We start from the raw sequence: 24,916 nt of genomic DNA, 5'->3' as shown, positions 1-24,916 counted from the left end.
TTCTGGCATCATGTTGATCTTTGTTAGGCGCCAATGTTCTTTCTAAATAGAGAAAAGCAGAAAATGCCAACTAATGTAGGTCTCTTTTCTACCCTCAGACAAGTTATATGACCACCCATAATGCAAATAAAAAGTGCAAAGAAGGGGGATCTGAAAAGTAGAGGGTATGGATACATGAAGACTTATTTGCCGAAAATTCCCTGGGAAGAGCACTGGAGCTGCTTACTGGGCGCAAGAATTTCCTGGTGATGTTGTTAACATGCAGATTCTAATTCAGTAGATTTAAGATGGAGTCTGAGATTCTGCACTTCTAATAAGCTCCCAGATGGTATGGATGCTGGGGGTCTGCAGAAGACACTGAGATCAGACATGGGCTTGAGACCCTAAAAAAATGGGTGCCTGAGGTTGCCCTCTGCTGGCAGCAGCTGTGCAGGCCGAATATAGGCAGTTAATGCTGCCGGTTGGCAATCCAAGCGAGAAACAAGATTTAAGGATTAGGGTAAAAAAAGGTCTTCTCTCATGTTAACTGTATGTCCACTTGGGTAGGCCATGGTGCCCAATTTTTGGTCAAATACCAATCTAGATGTTGTGAAGGTATTTTTTAGCTGTGATTAATATTTAAATTAGTAGACTTTGAATAAAGTGGATTACTCTCTATAATGTGGGTGAGCCTCTTCCAATCCGTTAAGAGCCTTAAAAAAAAAGACGGAAGTCCCTTGAAACAAAAGGAGTTATGCCTCCAGACTGCCTTCCAACTCAAGACTGCAACATCATTTCTTGCTGGAATGTCCAGCCTGCTGGCTTGCTCTGCAGATTTCAGACTTTCCCCACAACTGCATAAGTCAATTCCTTAAAATAAACCTCTCTCCCCTCTTATATATATGTAATACATATAACCTGTGTGTGTGTGTGTATGCACTGGGCGGGGCGGGGGATGGGGGCGGGCGGCTATTGGTTCTGTTTCTTTGGAGAGCCCTGACTAATATATCCTAATAACTGGAGAATAACAATTTCCCAGTATTACTATTGTTATCTTATCAAGTACTGACAAATATGAAAAGGAGACACAGAGGAAACACTAAAAATATTGATTATTCACTCATTCATCAAATATATTTGAGCATCTATTCGGTGGCAAGCCCTCTTCCAGGCCCTAGTGATGTGGAAGTAAGGAAGATACAGTTCCCACCCTCAGGCAACATATGTTCTAGTGAGGGAGACAGACTACAAATAATGTAAATGTAGATAGCAATAAATGTCATGAAGAAACATGAAGTAGGGAAAGATGAAAGTAGATAGTCAGGAGCTCTCTGCAGATGTAGTATTTGAGCAGAGACCCTCCACACTAATGCGCGTTTACCTGACTATGTCTTTATGTATTCACCATGTTTTACATGATTTTTCAGATGCTAGGGATAAAAAAATAAATAATATCTAACTTTAAGAAACTCACCCACAGGAGATGAAACTCACATATACCTTCAAAAAACAGAGGGTATTTTATAAAAATTATACCAAATAAGGTAACTTAAACTATAAAAATACCAGAGGATAAAGACAATTGGGTTGGATAAATCCTTTAAACTAGATGAGCAGTGACAGAAATATATAGTGTGTGTTGGGAGTCAAACTTTAAAATAAGTTGTTTTTTGAACATAATAATTACCTAATTTATTTTGCTTTCGGCAGTATTTCTTTGAAGATCTAATTTCAGTTCTCATATAACAAATGCTATCTAGCTATTGATCCTTCCAACTTTCAAGTCTCAACATTTGTTCTTCTGTTGTTTCTTTATGACTGGTAGCTATTAGGGCTGTCATTACACAGTTCTACTCTGATACCCATATGAAGTGCAGTACATAAAAGAAGGCATTGTTTAAGGGGTTAGAGTTGATGTAGGTTGGCCCAAATTGTAATCTTCTCTGCTTACCGCAACCTACTTATTAAGTCTATATAACGAGTTTTACACATTTTTTTGTTTCTATTCATAAGACTGGAATTTACTTTTTACATTAGATAAATACAAAGTCAAGAGTAAAAAGTATAAAGGTATATACTAATAATATAGCTATTCAGAACAATATAATAAGAATATAAATCTTAAATATAAGCTGCAGGTGGGTTTTAAAATTTGAAAGTGAATATGCTTTGTGTGTAACACATAATTCTTTGACAAATGTTTAATGAGAACCTGGTTTTGGAGAGGTGGAAGAGAACTAATGTTTGTCAACCTTTTTATAAGTTCTCTCACTTAATCCTCACAGTGTCATAAAAATGCCAGAATCTGGGTCTATCTCAAGCCTGCTTGGCCACAAATCCCATGTTCTTTTTCTATACCTCACTGATTTCCCTTATTTGTTCAAGAAACATAATTGTTCTCCTGTTTCTACTCTAGTTCCCTTCCAATCAAGACAGAATTACCTTTAGAAAATGCATCACATGACCTCCTGTGCTAGGAGTTAAAACCATCCTCTGGCTTTCCATGGCCCCAAGGGAAAATTCCATCCTGTGATTCAAGAAGCCTTGCATGCTCTGGCCCCAATTACTCTCCAGCCTCATTTTATGCCCACCCACACCTTTCTGCATCAGCCATGCACTGGTCATTTTTTATGATCCCTTCCACAGGAACTTTGCACATGCCAGATTGTTTGCCTGAAAATTTTTTTTCAAATTTTTATTTAAATTCTAGTTAGTTAACATATAGTGTAATATTGGTTTTAGGAGTAGAATTTAGTGATTCATCACTTACATATAACACCCAGTGCTCATCACACCAAGTGCCCTCCTTAATGCCCATCACCCATTTAGCCCACCCCCCACTCACTTCCCCAGCAGTCCAGCAGTCCTCAGTTTGTTCTCTATAGTTAAAAGTCTCTTATGGTTTGCTTCACTTTCTCAGTGAAGTCCTCAGTTTGTTCTCTATAGTTAAAAGTCTCTTATGGTTTGCTTCACTTTCTTTTCTTTTCCCTTCCCCTGTGTTCATCTGTTTTGTTTCTTAAATTCCACATATGAGTGAAATCATATGGTATTTGTCTTTCTCTGCCTGACTTACTTTACTTAGCATAATACACTCTAGCTCTATCCATGTCGTTGCAAATGGCAAGATTTCATTCTTTTTATGGCTGAGTAATATTCCATTCTATATATATACCACTTTGCTCTGAATCTAATTAACATCCTTCAGCCCAGGGTGATTATGGGAGTTTGAGAGGGAAGGCCAGCCATGGTTGAAAGAACAGCATGAGCTTCAGTGTCACCACTATTCAATCAAGATTATAGATCTCTAATCTCAATTTCTCATTCTCCTTTGTAGGCACATCTTCCTCTGTACACCCCTTAAATATTGGTGTTCTCCAGAATTCTGTACTTAACGTTTTATTTTCCCATTGTGTGCTATTCAAGAGTGATCACATCTTTCAAGAATGTTTTAACTATTATTTTTCCATGGATATATCCCATTCACTGTTTTTTTCAATACATAGTTACAAAAATCCTTTCAGGTTCCAGGAACTATATTTGGTCCTAGGAATATGAAAATTACTTAATATAGGCTCTGCCCTCAAAAAAAAAAAAAACAGTCAGGTGGGGAGGGGGGCACAGAATAATAAAACTTATGGTACATGTGGTAAGCACAATGATGGAGATATGCCTAGGTTATTGTGGGGCATCTAAGTCTGCTTAGAGAGATAAAGTGTCTCCTTTTCTAGATGCTGAGTCTTAAAAAGAGATGTCCATTGTTATGTGTGAAGGAAAGCTTTCAGGGAAAGGGAACACAAGAAAAGATCTTTCTTTAGGAGACCGATGTGGAAAATTAGGGATTAGAGCATGGGCAGCATTGACTCCCATGTAAATAATGTTGGGCTTCATTCTACAGGTGATGGGGAGTAACTGAAAGATTGAAGTAGAACAATTCCATAATCAGATTGCATTGTAAATGTAAAACTCATAGTGTTGAGAATAATGATTAAAAATGGTTAAACAGAAGACAGGAAGACTCTTGAATTGTAGGAGTAGTAGTGAAGTTGGAGATACTGAGATAGATTTATTAAGTACTATATTTCATCTAATGTAAGGCACCATGGGCTGAACCATAGTACACAACATTTCTCTTTGTACCACTAAGAGGGAATAAAAATCTCTGCTAATCAAACTATAACAATACATTAATTGTTGCTTGTTGAGATGTATCCTGATTTCAGAGATGTTAAAAATGTGCAATCTACATCTATAATTGCTGAAATACAATACTTTGAGGTTTCAAATGTGGAGAGAAAAAGAAAATAAAAGAAGTCAAGAACTAGGCTTCTAGCTTAAGTGATGGAATAGAAATTGATTCAGGCAAATTAGGCAGAAAATATAGGCTATGAGCTTGTTTAGGGTAAAAAAAAGTAAGTTTCATTTCAAGCTTGTTGAGTTTGATGCTCTTGTGGGATATTTGCAACTGAGAATATATAGTCTAAATAATGTGCAAATGAAAATTTAGGCTGGAGGTAGACACTTGGAGATCATCCACACACAGGTTGGGTATGCCTGAAATCATGATCATGGATGTATTCTCACAGGAAGCAATGTAATGCTTAATAGTTATATAAGGGCCAAACTAAATGAGACAGAAAGAAAAAGAAGAACCAAGTGAGTATAGTGTCATGGAGGATTAGGGAATAGAAAAGTTTCAGGGGAGAAAATGATCATTAATATTCACTGAAAAAGATAAAGATTAAACTGTATATTGGGTTTGATCCCTGGTGACCTCAGCACGAATAGTCTCTCAGAGTGATGGGGACAGAAGTTAGGTTGCAAGCCATTCGAGGATGAATGTACAATGAGGTAATAGACGTCTGAGATGAAACCAATTGTTCAGTAAGTGTGGATGGGAGGGAAAGAGAAAATATAAAATGCCAAAAGATACATGAAAGAAAATAGTTTCAGTGTAAGAGATGGAAAAGTTTTTAGACCAAGCAAAGGAACCACTAGAAAGTAGGAGAAAGGAAGCAGATGTTCAGACAATGAATGGGTGGCTAAGATAAATCTTTCCCCAAAGCTTTAATTTCCTCCCTAAAATAGGAGCAGAGTCTCTTGCTGTCTGATACTGGTGTTGGGAAAGATTTCTGATTATCACAAATTAATAGCATTTTTAGCTTAATGAACAACTATTCCTGTGTTTTATATGTAGGTTTAAATTAGCCAAACTCCAAGAAGCAAAGACATAGAAAGATAGAGGGAGTACTCTGATGGAGATGCATCAGGAGGATGTGCTTTACTGCTCTCTAAGACTGATCTTTATTATGTTTACACCATGGGTAAACTATGTGCTGCCAAGCCACAACCTAGAACTATAATCAGAGTTATGTCTGAAATGGTAGTAAAGCAAAATGACAGAATGCTGAAGAGGGCATTGAAAATGACTACTAACTTTTTAACCTTTTCCTGTCACGTTTTACTTACACAGGGTTTCAGATAGGTAATACAATGAATACACTTCCAAGAGTGCTGAGAAGTGTGCAACTGTCTACTGGAACAAGAATGAAGACTTGAAAAGTTATAAAGAGGTATCTTGATCTTTTTGACTTACTATCATAATATATGAATAATCAGAGTTATCCACAAGTTCCAACAATGAAATGATAAAATGAATTTCGTAAATATAGTTTAAAATATTCTAAGATTTAAGTACCTCATCAGCCATGAAAATTTTGCTGGAAATATATCCTCTTGAATTATTGAAGATAACAACCATTCTGATATCCTCTGTTCTATTGAAAAGTAAATTCCTATTTTATACCTACTGGTAGGTGGTGGGTCAAGTTCACATCATCAGCAAAATTTAAATAAATCCCCACTGAATGTCAATGAAAACATTAAAAGTGATGGTTTTTGGGGGTGCCTGGGTAGCTCAGTTGATTAAGCATCCAACTCTTGATTTCAGCTCAGGTCATGATCTTGGGGTCGTGAGATCGAGCCCTGAGTTGGGCTCTATGCTCAGGGTGGAGTCTGCTTGTCCCTCTCCCTCTGCTCCTCCCCCCCCTTCTCTCTCTCTCATAAATAAATTTTTTTAAAATCTTTTAAAAAATAATTTAAAAAATGAAAGTGATAGTTTTTCTATGGCTCTCAATAATTTATTTTCTGATCAACTTAACTATTAAATATTTCATATGCAATAAAATATTTTACAATAGCATTAAAGATCAAAAATTTTGCAAACAACAGTCAAATATTAATTGCAACATCTGCATAAGAAAGGTAAATACTTTTTTTCTATATATATTCAAGAATAGGTTTAAAAGTTATCTAAGCTTTTACAGATATTGGTTAAAGGGTCATGTTTGAGAAGTTACATTATTTAATCTATTGAAGGTGACACCTGCGTATTACATGAATGTGTAGTTATGGACTTTTGAACATTTATTACTTGCTTACTACTCTATAATGGCTTTGAATAGTCTGCTCTGTAAGTATATATTTAGTCATTTCAAAAATGCATATTATTATTTGGCAGACTTTGTGCCAAAGCATGATAAAAGAGGTGTTTTCTCAGTACTATTCTGGGGGCATGCCAGGTACTCACAAGTAAGTCTCAAACATATTATTTACTAGTATGAGGCTTGGAAATGTGTGTATTTACAAAATATGCATTGCTGCCCCAGCATAAACTCTATAGAAGTTTTTCAGATATATTTATCTAGGAAATGAAAATAAAAGTCTGATTCTGATTTTGTTCAACCCTACCTTTACCTTTGACCTTGCCCTAGATCGTCTTGAAAAAAATCTAATCTTGACAGCAGTCGATTACTTAATTGCCAGCTCATTTCCTGCTTCCCATTTAACTCTGGTCTCAGAAAGATGTCTACACCTTTACCGCCAGCATCCTGTTTCCTAGTTCACAGTTAGTTTCCAGCTCCGAAAGTCCAGCCTTTCAAGATCTCAACGGCACTGAATTCATTATCAGTAGAGTGCCTATCATCATATATCATTTCCGTTTCTGAGTTTGTTTTGTAAGACTAAATATGCCTTTCTCACAACCTGACCTTCCTTCTCCCTGTTTCACTTATTCTACCATTGTTTTTAATGGACACTGCCTTCTCTAATTCATACTCTAATAATTATTCAGACTTTCAATTAACTTATTTTCATTAACAACTTGAATTTTTTAAAATAAATGACAAAAAATAATTTCAGCAATTTGCAAGTGCACCTAACATAGATTTTAGAGTTGTACATAACCTCACGGATCATCTAATAAGTTCCTTTCATTTAGCAGATGTAGAAAGCCATGGCAAGAAAAGTCCAATGACCTTGATTCTACTGTTGGTGAGTGATAATACCAGGACTAAAAATCCAGCTCTTCTTAGCAATTCATTGTTGTATCTAATATAGTTATTTATTACAAAACTTTAGATATGCATCATTTTCGTATACTGTATTTTATATGGCCTAATATAAATTTGATTGCTGATGACACTTCCACAGTGCTTTCTTGGGTCTGGAATTCCCCCTCCCTTAAATTGTCTTTGTCTCTTATGGCATGGAGAAGAGACAATGAGATCAGAGGTGCAATGAAGAGAAAAATGCATAAAATATATTTGGAGAACATCAGAAACTTCAAAACAGTAAAAATCAAGTAGAATATTTGAAGGAAAAAATGGGGGAACTTAGGTTCTTGTTAAGTCAAAAAGACTCTTTTATTTGTCCTCTGGGCCTCATATTCTCCCATCAGTGGCTCTTTGGGATTTCTATAGCACATTTCCTAGTGTTTGTTCATTTGGTGTTACAACTCTGATATCTGTGAGCTGTTCATGTTTGAATGTATTAGGTTGGCTTTTCTTTCCTTATATTCTGTAGTCCGTTCTCTACCTTGAACCACAGAAACCTTTTCATCTGTGTGTTGTGGAAATGAATTTCTCTTTCTAGGAGTTAAACCAACATTTAAGAGATTGTAAGCAAGGGGCGCCTGGGTGGCTCAGTCGTTAAGCGTCTGCCTTCAGCTCAGGTCATGGCCCAGGGTCCTGGAATCGAGCCCACATCCAGCCCTGCATCTGGCTCCCTGCTCAGCGGGAAGCCTGCTTCTCCCTCTCTCACTCCCCCCTGCTTGTGTTCCTTCTCTCGCTTTGTCTCTCTCTGTCAAATAAATAAATAAAATCTTTAAAAAAAGAGAGAGAGATTGTAAGCTAGAGGGGCGCCTGGGTGGCTCAGTTGATTAAATGCCTGCCTTCAGCTCAGGTCATGATCCCAAGGTCCTGCAATAGAGCCTCGCATCATCGGGCTCCCCACTCAACAGGGAGTCTGCTTCTCTCTCTGCCTCTCTCTACCCCCCTGCTTGTGCTCTCTCTCTCACTCTCTCTCCCTGTCAAATAAGTAAAATCTTTTTTTTTTTAAAGATTTTATTTATTTATTTGAGAGAGAGAGTGAGAGAGAGCATGAGAGGAGAGAGGGTCAGAGGGGAGAAGCAGACTCCCCACTGAGCAGGGAGCCAGATGTGGGACCTGATCCAGGGACTCCGGGATCATGACCTGAGTCGAAGGCAGTCGCTTAACCAACTGAGCCACCCAGGCACCCAAATAAGTAAAATCTTTTTAAAAAAAGAGAGAGATTGTAGGCTAGAGATGAAATATATGTACATATATATGTATTCTCCATATGTATGGCTATAATAGTACAAATTTAATATAAAATCTCAAACAGTTAAAGTAAATTGCATTGACATTAACTGTACCACTAAATTACTTTTCACTAACTTTTCTATTAATTTTAATATTTAACCATATATAATTAAGTTAGAATCAAATTTCACACACATCTTGACAAATCAATATTGCTAAGCAAAAAATATAAACACAGTAATTCAAATTTGTGTTGCTTCCTCACACAAAACTATTAAAAAAACAGCATTTAGTAAAGGCAGTGGAAACCCATGATTGCCATGCTCAAGTAAAAGTTTTGGAATTTAAGAAGCACTTAGTTGCTGCATTAGGCCATTTAGGATGTTTCAGTGTCTCAATTGACTGTAATTCCAATCTGCTCAAGTGCCCTGTTAATGACCTTCCATCTCCAAGTAAGCAGAGGAATTCAATGTTTATACTTAAAAAAAAAAATCTCTACCACAAACAGATTGAAGGACAGGTTCTATCTTTACTATGGCAAGAGAGAGTAAATTGTTACCACTACATCAACTGAGAGAGACTAACCTTCAGTGGCTCTTAATGAAAGCCCTCATTGACAAAACAAAATCAACAGATCCAGGTATAAGAAAACCACTTATGTGTTTTCCATTTCTTATTGTCTAACACTGAGTAATTATATTCCTAAAGTCTAAACAAGCAGTGAAATTTACCCACACTAACACTTTAACTTTGGTGACATGTAGTAAACAGATAGGTCTCTAGGCTTCCTGTAGAAGTGTCACTCCAGTATATAAATATATTCACATCTCTATGCAGAGTGAAAAAGTCCTAACATCTGGGGATGCTGTCACAAAAAGTCCAGTGTTCAACCCCCATCCCCAAAATAATTTAGAAACCCAAAATATGCCAGTATTTATTTGAATCAGTACCAAACTAAGAAAGCAGCAAACCTTGTTTCGCCTTCTCTTAGAGAAAGAGACTATGACTGACTGTTTAAATCTTGTGTTAAAAAACCATTGTGCTTCAAGGACAAGTTGAGGTGTTGCATTTAATGTATAAACTTTTAATGTCAAGTTCTAGGCATCTGATGTCATCTTTCTTTACAAGTATAAAAAACACATTCTGTATCTTCTAATATACTTGTTCTCAGATTATTTATTTCCAGCAGTGTACAATACACTCCTTCTAACCTATAGGAGAATATTCCATTTTATTTTGTACAACATGATTTTGTATTCAAATAGCCAAAAGCCGTGAGGCAAAATATCAGTAATAATGACATAAAGTTCTACATTGTTTCAATAAAATGTCAAAAAAATATATGAAATTCTTTATTTTTTCTGTTACAATACTTGTTCATGGATTTAAACAATGATACAGTGCAATTTCTTTATAGTATAAATAAATATTCCTTTGAGTGTAACTCAGATTTGTCATGTTAACAGCCATTCTCCCCACACATTTTCCACATGATTAATAAATTAATTAGGATTCCTAGCTGGAAAAATAGTTTAGAGTATATAGAGTATAATAAATTATCCAAACCCTTCAGATCAGAAGAGGCTAACTCAGTTTTTCACTGCCTGAACAGTGTGTTTTTCTCTACACCACACATAAAAGTAAATTTTTGAGAATCTAAGACAATGTAAAAAATTGTCACCAGGAAGCTTTACAACCAATGAATGCCACCTATATGAACACAATTAAGTTTGTTAGGGCACTATGTGTGAACACTACCAGATTTACACCTGATTAGGAGAAGAGGCTGATCTGTGTGGCTGGAGAGGAAGCTGTTTGAGTATTAGGGTGGGGTGGGGTGGAGGACAGGCTGAGGAGAAGGAGAAAAGGAGCAAGTAGCATAGATTTAACCGGGGAGGTAGATTTGGACCAGACTAAAAATGCTTCTCATGTGAAGTTCTGAGGTTTAGATTTTATCTTGTAAGTCATAAGGAACCAATGGTGGTTTTTCAAGCTCAAGAGTTATTCTTGGCTTTGATCCTTCTGTCTCAAATTCCACCAGTAAATAACAATTGTCATGAAGAGAGTGTCTCTATGGTTTAAAGAATTTAATAAATATTTTAGAGGAAGCAGGTATTATGATGGTCAATGGAAGAGTTTCAGTAGAATTCGGAGGAAAAGGAAAGCAAAGGAAGCATATCTTAGTAGGAAAAGTGGCTTCTGCAAAATTGGATAAAAGGGAACAAGTATGTATTCAAGCAGTGATAACCAGGGGTGCACTTGAGCATTGCAGTGTAAAACATAATGGTTAAGAAAACAAACTTTGGAGTCATCTAGGCTTGAGTTCAAATTTCAGCACTAACACACATTCTAGCTGAATAATCTTGAGCAAGTGTCACATTTGATTTCTTAGAGGTTGTAGGCAACAGAAACATACTTTGGTTGTTTTATGCAAAAGGAAGGGAAGGAGGGCAGGCAGGGAGGGAGTTGGAGAGGGAAGAGAGGAGAAAGGAAGGAATGAATGTATCCATGGATGTGGGTAACTAAGGGATCGAGATGGAATCTTGCTCCAATGGCAGGAACCTGGAATCTCTGGAGGGTTTGTAGCAGAAACTAATAAGCATTCTCTTCATACGCTGCCGTAGTCAACCTATTCATTATTATTTTCAAAATTTGTATCCAGGAAGAGTATCTGAAAAGTCTTGCTCCATTCTTTGGCTGAAGAGAGCAAATCACCTTGAGTGATAGGTCTTCTGGTTATGAAATTGGAGAGCTATTACCAGAAAATAATGAAATGAATACTGAGTGACAAAACTAGTAAATTTCCACAACTACAAGTAACTTATCTGTACTCAGTCTCCATATCTTCATCAGTTTAATGAGGATAATACTAGTACATATTCCAGAGGGTTGGGATAATCAAATGAGACAAATGATATAAAAAGTGCTTAAGAATTTCTTACAGGAACTGCACAGCCAATGCTATTATCAGGTTTTATTATGAGGAGTATTGGAGATGATCCTGCTTAAGGAGGATTAAGATCAGATTATAGGAGGATCCAATATTAAGGATTTTGAATGTTACCTTGTAGATAATGTGCAGATTTTTGTTTTGATTTGCTTGTTTGCTTTTTATCAAAATATAACATACACTCAATACAGTACAAATCATAGGTATACAAGTGGATAAATTTTCACAAACTAAACATGCTTCTACTGTCTTAACAGCATGCAAATCAGAACCCCAAAACTTTTCCCTTCTGCATGGAACAGGTTTTAAGCATAGAAATTGATTTGCAAAAATATTTAATAACGATCAATCTCTCAGTGGGGTACAGAATAGAAACAAATTGACAAAACTTGACATTTGGGTAAAAGCATATACATGTCAGGTAGAGGAATATAAAATGGTTTTGAGTATGGATGACCAAGAATGAGGATACCATTGACGTTACTAGAAAATCAGGAAAAGGCTGAATTTTGGAAGGGAAATGAATTTATTTGTTTTTTTAATATTATTTTCTTACTATAAAACCAAACACATATACTCATTATGGAAATAAATGGAAAATATGATAAAGAGAAACTAGAAAAATTACCCAAACTACACTCTATGGTATATACTTCCCAAAATCTTTTTCTTTCTCTGTCTTTCTCTACATATATATATACTCATTTATGTAAATATACAGATACACATATGTTTTTACAAATATGGTGTTACATTCTATGCACTGTACTATTGCCGACATTTTCCATTTAATATAAACTTAACATGAACTTACCATGACCATCAATGTATCAAGGACATCTTTTCACATCACAATTCTTCTGTAACTGCATTTATTTGACTGTATAATATTTTATTGTGTGGATATACCATTATTCTTAAGGAATCCACTTCTGTTGCATAATTACATTATTTCTGATTTTCATTTATATAAACAATGTTGTGAGATATATACATATATAATATCAGTCACACATTTTTAACCTAAAATATATGCTGAAAAATCAAATTACTGGGTTATATTTGCATCATTTTAAGGCTTTTGATACATATTGCCAAATGTCATTTCAGAAAAGTTTTGTCAAGTTACTTTTCTGTCAACAGAATGTAAAAGTGACCATTTCCTTACACTCTTGCCAATACTCTGTATTATAATTTTTAAATAGTATTTGACAACTTGATAGGTGTAAATGGTATGCCTTTTTTGTTTTGATTTGCATTTCTTTGATAACTAGTGATTTTGAACATTCTATGCTTGTTAGTCATTTTTCTTTTTCATTTTGTGCATTTCTGTTTGTGTCTTGGCATTTTTTTGTTGGAGTATATATTAATTTTGGTTTTAGACATGTAGACTTGGAAGTAAAAGCAGGATAGTGGAGAGGAAGTAGACTTGCAAGAGGGGTCAGGAAAGGAAATGTGAATTTAGTTTTAGCAAGAGCAGGAATAAAAGCCATAAGAGTGAATGTTTTATTAAGTGTGTACAAAAGAGAGAGAGAGAAAGAGCAAAGGGCCAATGACGTATTCTTGGAAAACATCCACAGCCTTAAGTACAAAATGAAGCAGAAGGATTCAAAGGGATAGATTGGGAATGAGGACAGCACTGTATATGGAAACAGGGGATAACACTTCTCAAGGAAGAATATCAAATGTTAAGGCAGAAAAGAATAGGAAATAAGAAAGTCTGTTGATTCAATAGTGAGAGGATCATAGGTGACCTCTTAGAGTGAGGTAGCCAATATGTGAACCTGCTATTGAATATTTTCCTACAACAAAGTTTCTTTCTCTCTTTATTGGCTTTGGCATTGTTCTCTGTGGCCCTGTGTAGTTGTCACATCTGGGCAATGATAAATTTTACAAAAAGATGCCAACCTGCAGAGTAAGAGACACAGTCTCACTGACAGCCAGAGAAAAGATTTCTTGATATTCACTGACCCTTCACATCAGTACCACCTTAGACCTTCAAGAAGCTCCCTTTGCCTTTCTCGTGGAGGTGTGTTACCTTCCTGATTGCCCCACCTGACTAGCTACAGCCCCTGCCTACCCCTCAGGTGGAGGAAACTAGTAACAATTACTGCTTTTCCATAATTATTTAGCATAACACTAGGAAAGTTCAATTCCTACTGGAATAGGGCTAGAACCTGAAAGTCCTCAGGTTTTTTATATTCCATTTCACCATAATCCTTGATATTTACTAAATCATCCTAAAAAGTAATATTTTCCCCTATTTCTATATTTCTACTTTATCTTCTTTCTCTTTTCTCCTCTCTCTCTCTCTCTGTTTTAGGGCCTATACTAAAAGAGTTACCAGGTAGCTCCTATAGACAGTGCACAAAAAATCCAGGAATTTTTTCTGAAGAACTCCAGAAAAGCTTAAGAAATTTTTGAATATAGCAGTGGTAATTGTTTGTTATTTATTCCATATTTCCTCATTCTGTTCCATTTGTGAAATTCTGAATTTGCATTATATAGCAGAAAAAGCACATGCTCAATCTCTATTCAGATCCAGCCTTGCTGCTTAATAGCTCTGGAGAAGTTACCTGAATGCTCTTAGCCTCAATTTTTTATCTATAGAATGGATATTTAAAAAAATTATCTCACAGAGTTATTAAGAAGAAATATGTAAATTGCTTAACACAAGGATTGTACTCTACAAACATCAGTTTCCTATGTTGTGTGAATCTAGCTGAAAATTCAAGTAGCAGAGGCTTAAATATTGAATTATGTCAAAATAGTATTTCTAATGTATAAACAATTTTTAAATTTTTAAATTTTTAAATCTGCTTAAAATTGTATAATATATTCCTTCAGTCTCTTAATTTATAATATACATTCCTCTTAAATTCTTAATAGTTTTAAAATAATTTTCAATGTCTTTCATGATCATACTCTATATTTATATACATGGGGGTCTTGAAGAGTCTTTGGTCTTCTAACAAAAGCCTAAAAGACTTGAACTCTAAAAAGTTACTAAAATTGGTCAACTGTAGTGTCAGGCATGGTAGCAAGAATTACACCTATTTATCATACAACACTCCCCATGCAATCAAAAGGAAATCTTAACCTTTCAAACTGCAATAGTGTGTCAGCTACAAATAAAATTGATGGCGAATATGGATAAGTTTATTCATTTATAATTTGCTTAGGATATATACTTAATTACAAATAATTAATAGCTATGGGTAAATTGATCATGAAACACTATAGTCAAAGGCAAATGGGTAGTCTACAGAAAGTAATCCTACAGTCCAAATCTGGATGGTGTCCTAGAATTATGAGGCTGAACAGGACTAATTTGGGAGCAACTTGTGTTCATTGTACACAGCATCTTATTCTCTTGGTCTATTTTTGCTTTTTCTTACCCTTTTTGGGGTAGATAGGGTAATTAGAGGAGACTACTTGAATTCATAGTGAATTTGGACTCAGGTCTGTTGTCCAAAATGTATTGTAACCTTAGGTTAAAAGTAAGGTAGAAAAGAAGAGTTAGATGTCCAAGATAACCCTGAAGTTGTGTGCAGAAAGAACCACCTGGACAAGAGACTCCTTTACACTAAAGATGGGTTGGTCTCACCCAAGCAAAAGCAACAAAGGAGGTATAATGACAGGAAGTCTCAATAATGTGAACTGCTCTTTGCTGAGCTTTGAGAGCATATCAAGAGATTTTATTTTGTAGTGCATGAAATCAGCCTGAGAAGAGTTGAATCCAAGCTCCCATTTCATAAACATCCATTTCCTTCCCAAAAACAAATGTTCTTTTATAAAAGGGAAATTGACTCTTCTTTTTCTTGTATCTTTGTATACATTATTAGCATTTTATCAGTTGACAGAAACTAGATATATTTTACTTCCAATTTTATCTTCTTTAAGGCAGGGTCTTAAATGTTTGCGGGTTTTTTTTTTATTCATGAAAATACCTTGTTTTCTTTGCATTTTATAGTAAGTTGCTATCTGTAATGAAATTATGTAAAGTTTAATCGGATCAACATTTCTCAGCAATTAATGAATTCATAAGAAAGATCTAGGGGGAAAACCTATACAGAAAGTATGTCTGGAACTAATTATCCGCAAAGGAAGAGTAGGTTTTAAGGGTGGAGGAAAGAATGAAATCATTATCAGTAGAGAAATGATAGAAGGGAAGGAAAGAGGAGGAGGGTGGAAGGGAATGAGGGAAGAGGCAGAGAGCACAAAGGAAAAAAGAAAACGGTTATACACATAAAAGCAGAAATATATATATGATGTTGAGTGGAGAGAAAAGCACCAGTTTAAACTAGAACAGAAATTTTATTTTAGGATTTGTTTTTTATTCATAGGTTGGACTAGAGAAGGAGAGAAAAAGGCTTCTAGACTAACTATCTTCCAAATAAAATACAGGACACTCAATTAAATTTGAAAGTGAGATAAACAATGATTTTTTTTTTTTAGTATTAGGATAGCCCATGCAATACAGGCCACATATTGGCTATACAGTATACTTAGGCCAAAAAAAGTGCTTTTATCTGAGATTCTGATTTAATTGGGCCTCTGTATTTAATCTGGCAACCTAAATAGAACTGAAAATAAATCTATTAAAGTTTTAAAAAATTAATTGAATTATATTGTATAAGTACATACATTTCCATTAGAATCACATTAACAGGTGTAATTTTGATTTAATTTCAGGTTTTTCATGAATGTCTTCAAAATTTTGCTTTATCGTTGATACAAAATAACTCACTTTCCTCTTATTTCCTAGGAAAAAACTCTTAATTTCAAGCAACTTTTGTTTTTAGATTATGTATGTATTATATTGGGATTATACCATCTGCTAAATAAATTTTTTTAATTAATGGAAACTGAAAACCCAAACAAACAAACAAATCACACCATGCAAAAATGTCTTGAGGCTGGAATTTTGCTTTTTCTTTGTTGAAGCATTTTGTTGAAAATGAAAAGAGATATTACACAAATAGCCCTTTGTTGCAGAAGTGAATTTTGATAGCAGGTACATAATAATATTAATCACCTCAATAGTGTTATAATACAGGCTTTCCAAGTCACCTTTCTTGATTGAAGTAATATTGTTTAAAAGGCTACTTGACTATCAGTAGCTCTTACCAAACAATGTTTTGATTAGAGAAACTGGAGAAATAATTCACAGGTCTTTCAGAGGTGCCTGTTCATATTCCAAGTGGGTTTCAGTGCTTCCCATTTTCATGTGGTCTCTGACCTGGAGAGAAGTGAACAGAAATTTTTGTAAGTCCAATCAAGAAGTTTGGCATTTGTGTATTTCTGGTTATCCTGTAATAGAAAGATCATCTATGTTGTATTCCGGAAAGAATCAGAGTAGTGTAGCCCCTAAAAGATATGATAATGCAATAGATACCAACACAGTCCCCATCAGCAGCCAAATAGCTGTCCTGTTTCCCCACCATCCTGTTACCACCCTACTCTGAAATTATGGAATCAGTTCCAAAGACAGAGAGCAAAGGCACATGTATTGCCAAGACGTCCACTTTTAAGGCATGCCCACATAACAGTAGTGGAGAGGGGATACTCTTTTGCTTTTTCATCATTAACACAGTGGCCTAGCATATTACATTACTTACCAGGTGAGCCAGAAGAGTCTAGGATGAAAGAAAGAATGGAGAACATTTCAACAAAGATCATGGAGCTCCTGTGCGAAGAGGGAAGGAAAGAAAGGCCTGAATTTACCACTGGAATGAGGAGTCATGGGCATATAGAGTCAGCATAAACCACTGCAGAAGATTGAATTAACTGGACCCCCCACAAGCATCAGAACTCCTATCAGTTAACGTATAGTTATATCTTCCTACTCCCTTTAACTCCATCCAACCTGTCATCTTTCCCATGTCTTTTTGTCTTTGATCCTCATCTCATCTCTACCTCTGCCATATTTACAACAGAGAGAAGGTAAGCAAATAACCATGCTAAAATAATTCCTCACTGAGAGCATTAAGATAACAGAGCTAGTTAAGTCAGGTTGTTGAAATTTAAATCCAGGCCTGTCTGATGCAAAGCAAGCATACCTCCTATTATACACTCCTGGAGAGAGGGAAGAAGAGGAATGAGGAATACTGTGGAAGGAAGGAATTCTGATAAATGGTATGTTTCTAGTGTATTAATTGAAATTCATTCATTCAATTTATAATTACTGAGCACCTCCCCAGCCTCAATGTAAATTAGGATTAAATTAGAGCTAAATTCTTAAGAAAATCTATACACATAAATTACAGTGGGGCAATATTTCTAAAGTCTTATATTGGCTTTCCTTCCTATATTGGTCCTTCTCTTTATACTACATTTCATAGTCTTTTTACCTCGGTTTACTCCGAATATAGCCTCCGCCAAATTCTGTTTTATTATATATCCATTTTGACATTGGTTCTATAATGAAAACTATAAACTGCTTTTGCATTTCCATTATTCTTTGTATCACTCTAGATAAAACTGTTTTCCAATATAAATTTGGATTATTACCCAAAATATAACATTTCAAGTTTCTCTGTTTTATTCATAAAGAGCTTTAAATCCTACTGCTGAGAAGCACACTCTTTTAAATATAGGCCCACCTACATCCTAGTAATGAAGCCATATTTTCTGAATAGGACAAGAATCTCCCCCCTAAAATACCCAGCGCCGTTCTTGGAAATGCCTCAGTCCTTCCTCTATGTGCCTTTGACCAAATAACAAAATTTTTAGGCAACAAGTAACTTTTACTGCCTTGAAGTTGATAATGTTGACCACATCTATTTTCAAGCTTCTATATTGACTTGGAATGCTTTAATTTTCACATTTCTGTTCCTCAGTTACAGTAAAGTTCTTGATCTTCTGGTCTACTTTGTCTAGAACAATCAAGCATACCCTCTTGAATATAACATCTCAGCAGTTTCATAGCACTATATCTCAGTCACCTTTTCTTTCTTTTCTGTCATGAGTCCAGTGTCTGGTCTCTCTCTCTCTCTCTCTCTTTTTTTTTTTCGCTTTCTGTTCCTTCTCTAGGGAATGTTTTCTGAAAGAATTGTTTCAGAGGTCATCTCTGATAGCTCTTTTGAATTTTGATGTAAGTAGATAAGGGTTCACGATAGCCTCCAGTTTATAACTACTTTTCTCAATAGAAATCTAATCCTTGGTTTCTATTCTTCCTACCTCATTTATTTAATATTGGCAAATAACTTTCTTCATTATAAAAAAAAGAGGAATATTTTGTATTCTTGCTTATCTCTGAGAACTGAATATTCAGTTATGTAGAATTTGACATACCACTTTATGCCTTTCTCCCAGAATTCCTATTATTCATCTCTTGCATAGTTGCTGTTTAGCCTTAGAGTTAAATGTACAGCATGAATTAACAAACCTACCAGTGTTTCCTTGTTTTAGAAAAATAGCTTTATTGAGATATAATTCACTTGCTATTATTATCCCATTTAAAGTACACAAATCAATGGATTTTAGTATATTCACAGATATGTGTAACTATCACTCTAGTCAATTTTAGAACATTTTCATCACCTGTAAATAAACCCTGTACACTTTAGCTATTACCACCTCTCCATCCCCTCCTCATTTACCCCCACCCTCAGCCCCAAGCAACCACTAATCTACTTTCTGTCCCTATAAATTTTCTTAGTCTGGACTTTTGTGTAAATGGACTCATATAATATGTAGACTTTCGTGACTGGCATCTCTCACTTAGGGTAATGTTTTCAAGGTTCACCCAAGTTGGCACATGTATCAGTACTTCATTTCTTTCTATGGCTATAAACTATTCCATTGTATATATCTATCACATTTTGTTTATGCATTCAGCTGTTGGATATTTGGGTGTATCTGTCTTTTGGCTATTATGAATAATGCTGCTATAAACATTTGTATGCAAGTTTTAGTGTGGATATATGTTTCCATTTCTCTTGGGTTTCTATCTAGGAGTAGAATTGCTGAGTCATATTGTAACTCTATGTTTAATTGTTTGAGGAACTGCCATACTGTTCTCCAAAGCAGCTGTAACATTTTACAGTCCTGTCAGCAGAGGGTGAGGACTCCAATTTTTTCATAATCTCACCAGTACTTTTCTGACTTTCTGATTATAGTTGTCCTGGTACTTGTGAAGTGGTTTCTCATTGTGGTTTTGATTTGCATTCCCTTGCTTGCTAATGATGCTGAGCATTTTTCATATACTTATTGGCCATTTTTAGTTTTTCCTTAGAGAAGTATCTAGTGAAATCTTCTGCCCATTTTTTAAATTGGGCTTTTTGTCTTTTTATTATTGAATTGTAAAGGTTCTTTATATATTCTAGGAAAAGTCTTTATCAGAAATGTTTTTCAGACATTTCCCCCATGCTGTAGGATATCTTTTTGCTTTATTAGTTGTGTTCTTTGAATCAGCACAGAAGTTTTTAATTTTGATTAAGCTCAACTTATTTCTTGTTGTTGTTGTTAGTGATGCTTTTGGTGTCTTATCTAAGAAAACTTTGCCAAAGCCAGGGTATTGAAGATTTACCCCTATGTATTCTAAAAGTTTTATAGTTTTAGCTCTTACGTGTAAGTTTTTTTATTCACCTTTAGTTATTTTTTTTTATATGGTGTGAGGTAAGGATCCAAATTCATTCTTCTACATGTAGATATACAATCCTCCCAGCACCATTTTTGTAAAAGATTATTCTTTCCCCATTGAATGGTCTTGTCACCCTTGTCAAAAATCAGTTGATGTAGATACATGGGTTTACTTCTAAACCCTCAATTTTATTCTGTTGATTTATATATCTGTCCTTGTGCCAGCACTGGCCTGTCTTTATTACAGTTGCTTTGTAGTAAGGTTTGAAATTGGGAACTATGAGTCCACATACGTTGTTCTTTTCCTGGATTGTTTTGGCTAGTCTGAAGCTCTTGCAATTCCATATGAATTTTAGAATCAACTTGTCAACTTTTACAAAGAAGTCAGCTGGGATTTTGACAGGGATTACACTGAATCTGTGGATCAGTTTGGGAAATATCACCATCTTAACAACATTAAGTCTTCTGACCCAAGATCTATTCTTTAAAGTCTTTGTCAACTATATTTCTTGAGTAGATTTTTTTTATTTGTTATTGCAAATATACCTGCCATGCCATCTTATAAAAGTGTGGAGGTATTTTATTTCAATGACATACTTTCTTCACTGTTGACATTATAAGGGAATTGATTTATAAACTTCCCTCATTTGAAGCATAAAGAAATTAACTTCTGGGCAGAGTATTACTTATAAGAATCCACTACCACCCCCTTTATCCAGAAAGTCTTGTATGCTAAAGACATTTTTTTGTGTGGGATTATTAGCTATCCATATGCATAAGTAACCAAAGCTAACAAGTATCTAAATGCTACCTTACATTGTTTTTGCATTTTAGTACTTTCTTACACATTTATGTGAGGGTTACACAAATGTAAGTTACCATAGAAATTAGGTGAGAGTTGTTTTTGAAAACAATTGTTCTGTTTATGTTTCATAAAATTTGCTATTATGAAAGTATTCTACAGCTTTTGCACGTTCCCAAACTTCACAGTGCTCTCATCCCTATGTAAATCTCTCATGTGTTCACTTTTACATTGTGCTAGATTTAATAATTTGGTGTCATATATGCCAATACCTACAGAAATAAAACTTCAAATTATGGCTTTCAAGTTTCCATTGTTCATCCATGAATTTAATATGCAGTTGGGTTTCTCACTTGAATTGTAACTCTGAAAGTATTGTAGCATGCCCACTTTTTCCATCAACCTGACATGTAACTGTGAAATTATATGTACTACTTTTGAACTTCCATAGATGGTCTGAAACATACCAGAAAGATCAGAAGGAAAAATGATGGTTTCTCACATTGTCCCAGATTGTATTGCAGCTAATGGCACTGGCAAAGTTGGTGGTCTGGTAATTAAGTAAGAATCAATCTACAGTTCATGTGTTTGCATACAGTAGTTATCAATGAGAAATTCTAAGTGGTTACTTGAACTTTTGTGGCGGGGATCCAAATTCTTCTCTAAAATATGCACAGCAATTCTTGCTGCCTTCAGCAAGCATAAATCTTACACTGAGTGGAACATTCTCCCTTTTCTCTCTCTGAGGATATGCTGCAAACAATAATTTTTTCAATGCCCTATAATACATTCATGGAATAAAAAGAATAGATATAAATAATGATGAAAGCCAATTCTCATGTCATATGAAAAAGAAACCAGATGAAGTGACTGATTTATCTCTTTCTCTCCCTCTCTTTCTCTCTCTCTCTTCTTTTTTTTTTTTTTTTTTTTGGCCAGGCTTATGTTTAAATAATTACATCTCAGTTTCTTAAAATGTTTTTTCGACTCTGACTTGAAAAGCAGCTCCAAATTCTTTTATTTAATTTTAGCCTTAAACAACTGTGTTGTTGCTGATAAAACATCAACTTAAACTGTGGGTTTCCTACTACATCATCTTAGTAAATACAAGTTCTAAAACCCACTTGCATGTAGGGAGTGGATAAACTCAGATGAGTTTTGATCTAATCTACAGGTCTTTGCTCTTTTTAAATGTCTGTGAGAAAGATCATTTTAACTTCTTGGGTTACTTCTTTCTCCTCTCCTGGCTATCCTTGAGTAACTACTTCAATGTGATAAACAATTTAAGCATAACCCTTCAGACACTGGTTCTGTACTTTTCATTGTATCCGTTGATCTTTTCATACAAAGTAGTTCAGATTTCAAGTCCAAATGATAAATCAAAGTAGAGAAATTTAATTTTTATTATTGATAAAGGAAAAAGTAAATGAATGATTGAAATATATTCAGTAATCAGGGGAAATTTAAAAGAATACCTGAAATGTTGTAATTTATGTTATTGTAAAATGTTGTATGATTGCATGAAGTAATTGCACAAATTATTGAATGGTTCCATAGTAATATAGACATTTAATCCACAGCATTAAAATCCACTTATTTTTCTGATCTATGAAATGAGGATGATGATAACCTCTAAATCACCAAATCATGGTGAGTAGTAGGCAAGATAATATACAAAGCACAGTATTTTTGTTTGGAATATTGTACCATGTGCTCTGATTTTCTTATTAGAAAGAATAACTCTATAATTTTAGAATATGTAAGTCCTTATAGTACTAAAACAGATGGATAAATTTTACTGTAATCCTTCAACACAAAAATGAAACACAATTTTGAAATTTGTAAAAAAAAAAAACAAAAAAAAAACAAATGCTGTACTAAAAAATAGATATTTTATCCATCAGAAAAAGTAGAAAGATAATCTTGTCTATAAGTTTTCAAAAAGACAGGCAGAGGCCAATAAACAAGAATGTTATCTTCTAGTTAATTATAGGAATGTAAATTATTACATAATCCCATACCTTTGCTACATAAAATTCTATTTTCAATCGAAGGCTCATCTTCTCTGATACCCCCGTGCTTCTTGTTTCCACTTTCAGTTTTTAAGAAATTATCTAAACAGTCACCCTTTATTGAGCTCTGCTGTATACCAGACATCACTGGAACCCACCAGATTTTCCAGGAAGCCAGAAACAGACAAGAAGTATAATGTGATAAGTGCAAAGCCCATATATATATACAGATGTGTGTATATATAACAGAAAGGGGAGAGCAACCAAATCCAACTGGAAGGACCAAGGAATTACTTGGCTATATTGAGATAGTAAACAACATCAAACTCAAGTTGGGTTGCCACTCAGGAAGCCAGACTGAAGAATTCCACCCTCTTGTAGCCTCCTCATCTGGAACACAAAGCTCACTGTTGACCTTGACAGGGGAATAGGGCAGGAGGACCACATTACTTCAGCTCACAGCCCATCCGTCAGGACTAGTCAGTCAATCTTGCCACCAGCCTCCACCCACCCCTGTCCCCAATCCACTGCAAGATGATGGCTGGGAAATACGGACAAATAGATTTCACGTTTGGTAATATTACTGTCTCCAGCACATAATGCTACAGAAAGGAGATGAAAGCTGGGCCTTAATGATTCAGTCAAATTTTGACAAATGAAATTGTGAGTAAGGGACAGCATAGTAGGGGAAAGAGTGAAATGCAAAGGCGAGAAAACCTCATAGTATGCAATGCAAAATTGTTCATCATTTCCTCTGTGGCTGCAACTAACAGTTATTCTGCCAATATCTGATCTCTTTTTCTATAGTAATAGAAGCTTTACCTGAGCATAGGTTAATCTAAAGAATTCATTGTGTAGCCTCTTTTGCATTTGGGTATCCCCATGGGAGTAGTTGGTTCTTATCTGTGAAATATGAGAGAACTGATAAGTGCAACTTCTGGGATATGCTCCCAGAGGGAAGGACTGTGTATCCCTCTTCTCTCTTCTTTGCATCATACTGGCCTACAGAAACCTTGGGAAGTCATTTTGGTCAAATGTATGAGAACAAACTCTAGCTAGTGGAACAAGACAGAAGTAGCAAGAATCCCTGGTACCATCAAACGGTCATACCTTTCCTGACTAGTTACCTAGGCTATATTTTGGGGGCTGGGGGCTGGGGGTTAACAGGCCAGTGTGCTTCCCTGGTGTTGATGTAGAGATCATGGATTTTTTTTTTAAGTGTTTCTTTTAAGGGTGATTGTACTGGGGAGTGGATCTGGACAGGGGTGACTTCAGTTCTCCCTTACGACACTTTCATATTCATCAAAATGTTTTATCTTAAGCCAGTTTCTTTTGGACTTACCATTTACAGCAGCCAAACCTGTATCTTAATACAGACTATTTTAGGTAATATCAATTCGCTCTCTCTTTCCTTGTGATATCTTTATAGCTATAAAGAGTTTTGCAATGAATATACAATTATAAATTTAAAGCTATAATTGCAAAAAATAACCGTGCTTTGAGGTTGATTACACTTTCAGTATCAGAGTTGTGAATATATAGATTAAGCAGTACATTTTGTTTCAGAAACAGTACAGAGGGTTTTCAATTCCTATGCTGTGGGAATAATGTGCATACAAGGCGATGGTACAGGTTAAACAATAACCGTCATATTGGGGCAAGACCGTGAGAGGCCCTGTTTGAAAACATATCTGCACGTTGGTGCAAGGTGACTGTATTACACGCTAGAAAATAGAAACAACAAGGGCATCTGGGGGGCTCAGTCAGTTAAGCATGTGCCTTCGGCTCAGGTCATGATCCCCGGGTCCTGGGATCAAGTCCCGCGTCAGGCTCCCTGCTCAGCGGAGAGCCTGCTTCTCCCTCTGCCTCTGCCCTTTCCTACCCTGACTCGTGCTCTTTCTCTGTCTCTGAAATAAATAAAATCTTAAAAAAAAAAAAATAGAAAATAGAAACAAGAGAAAATGGCATT

General features: G+C 35.4%; 1 long non-coding RNA gene across 8 annotated transcripts in view; it reads left to right on the top strand.

Annotated features, from left to right (window-relative positions):
- Window positions 1-24,916, top strand: part of LOC118530243 (uncharacterized) — a 449,173-nt gene that overhangs the window by 347,163 nt on the left and 77,094 nt on the right. For 6 of the 8 annotated variants that reach the window (XR_013440655.1, XR_013440652.1, XR_013440650.1 and 3 more), the window contains 2 exons: window positions 5,450-5,549; window positions 7,256-7,308. This is a non-coding gene — a long non-coding RNA (uncharacterized LOC118530243). The remainder of the gene's footprint in view (window positions 1-5,449; window positions 5,550-7,255; window positions 7,309-24,916) is intronic. The other 2 variants (XR_013440653.1, XR_013440656.1) reach the window with 1 other exon arrangement.

This window comes from Halichoerus grypus, chromosome 8 (genome assembly GCF_964656455.1).
Source record: "Halichoerus grypus chromosome 8, mHalGry1.hap1.1, whole genome shotgun sequence".
Classification (NCBI taxonomy): domain Eukaryota; kingdom Metazoa; phylum Chordata; class Mammalia; order Carnivora; family Phocidae; genus Halichoerus; species Halichoerus grypus.
This window is presented reverse-complemented; position numbering and strand designations above follow the sequence as displayed.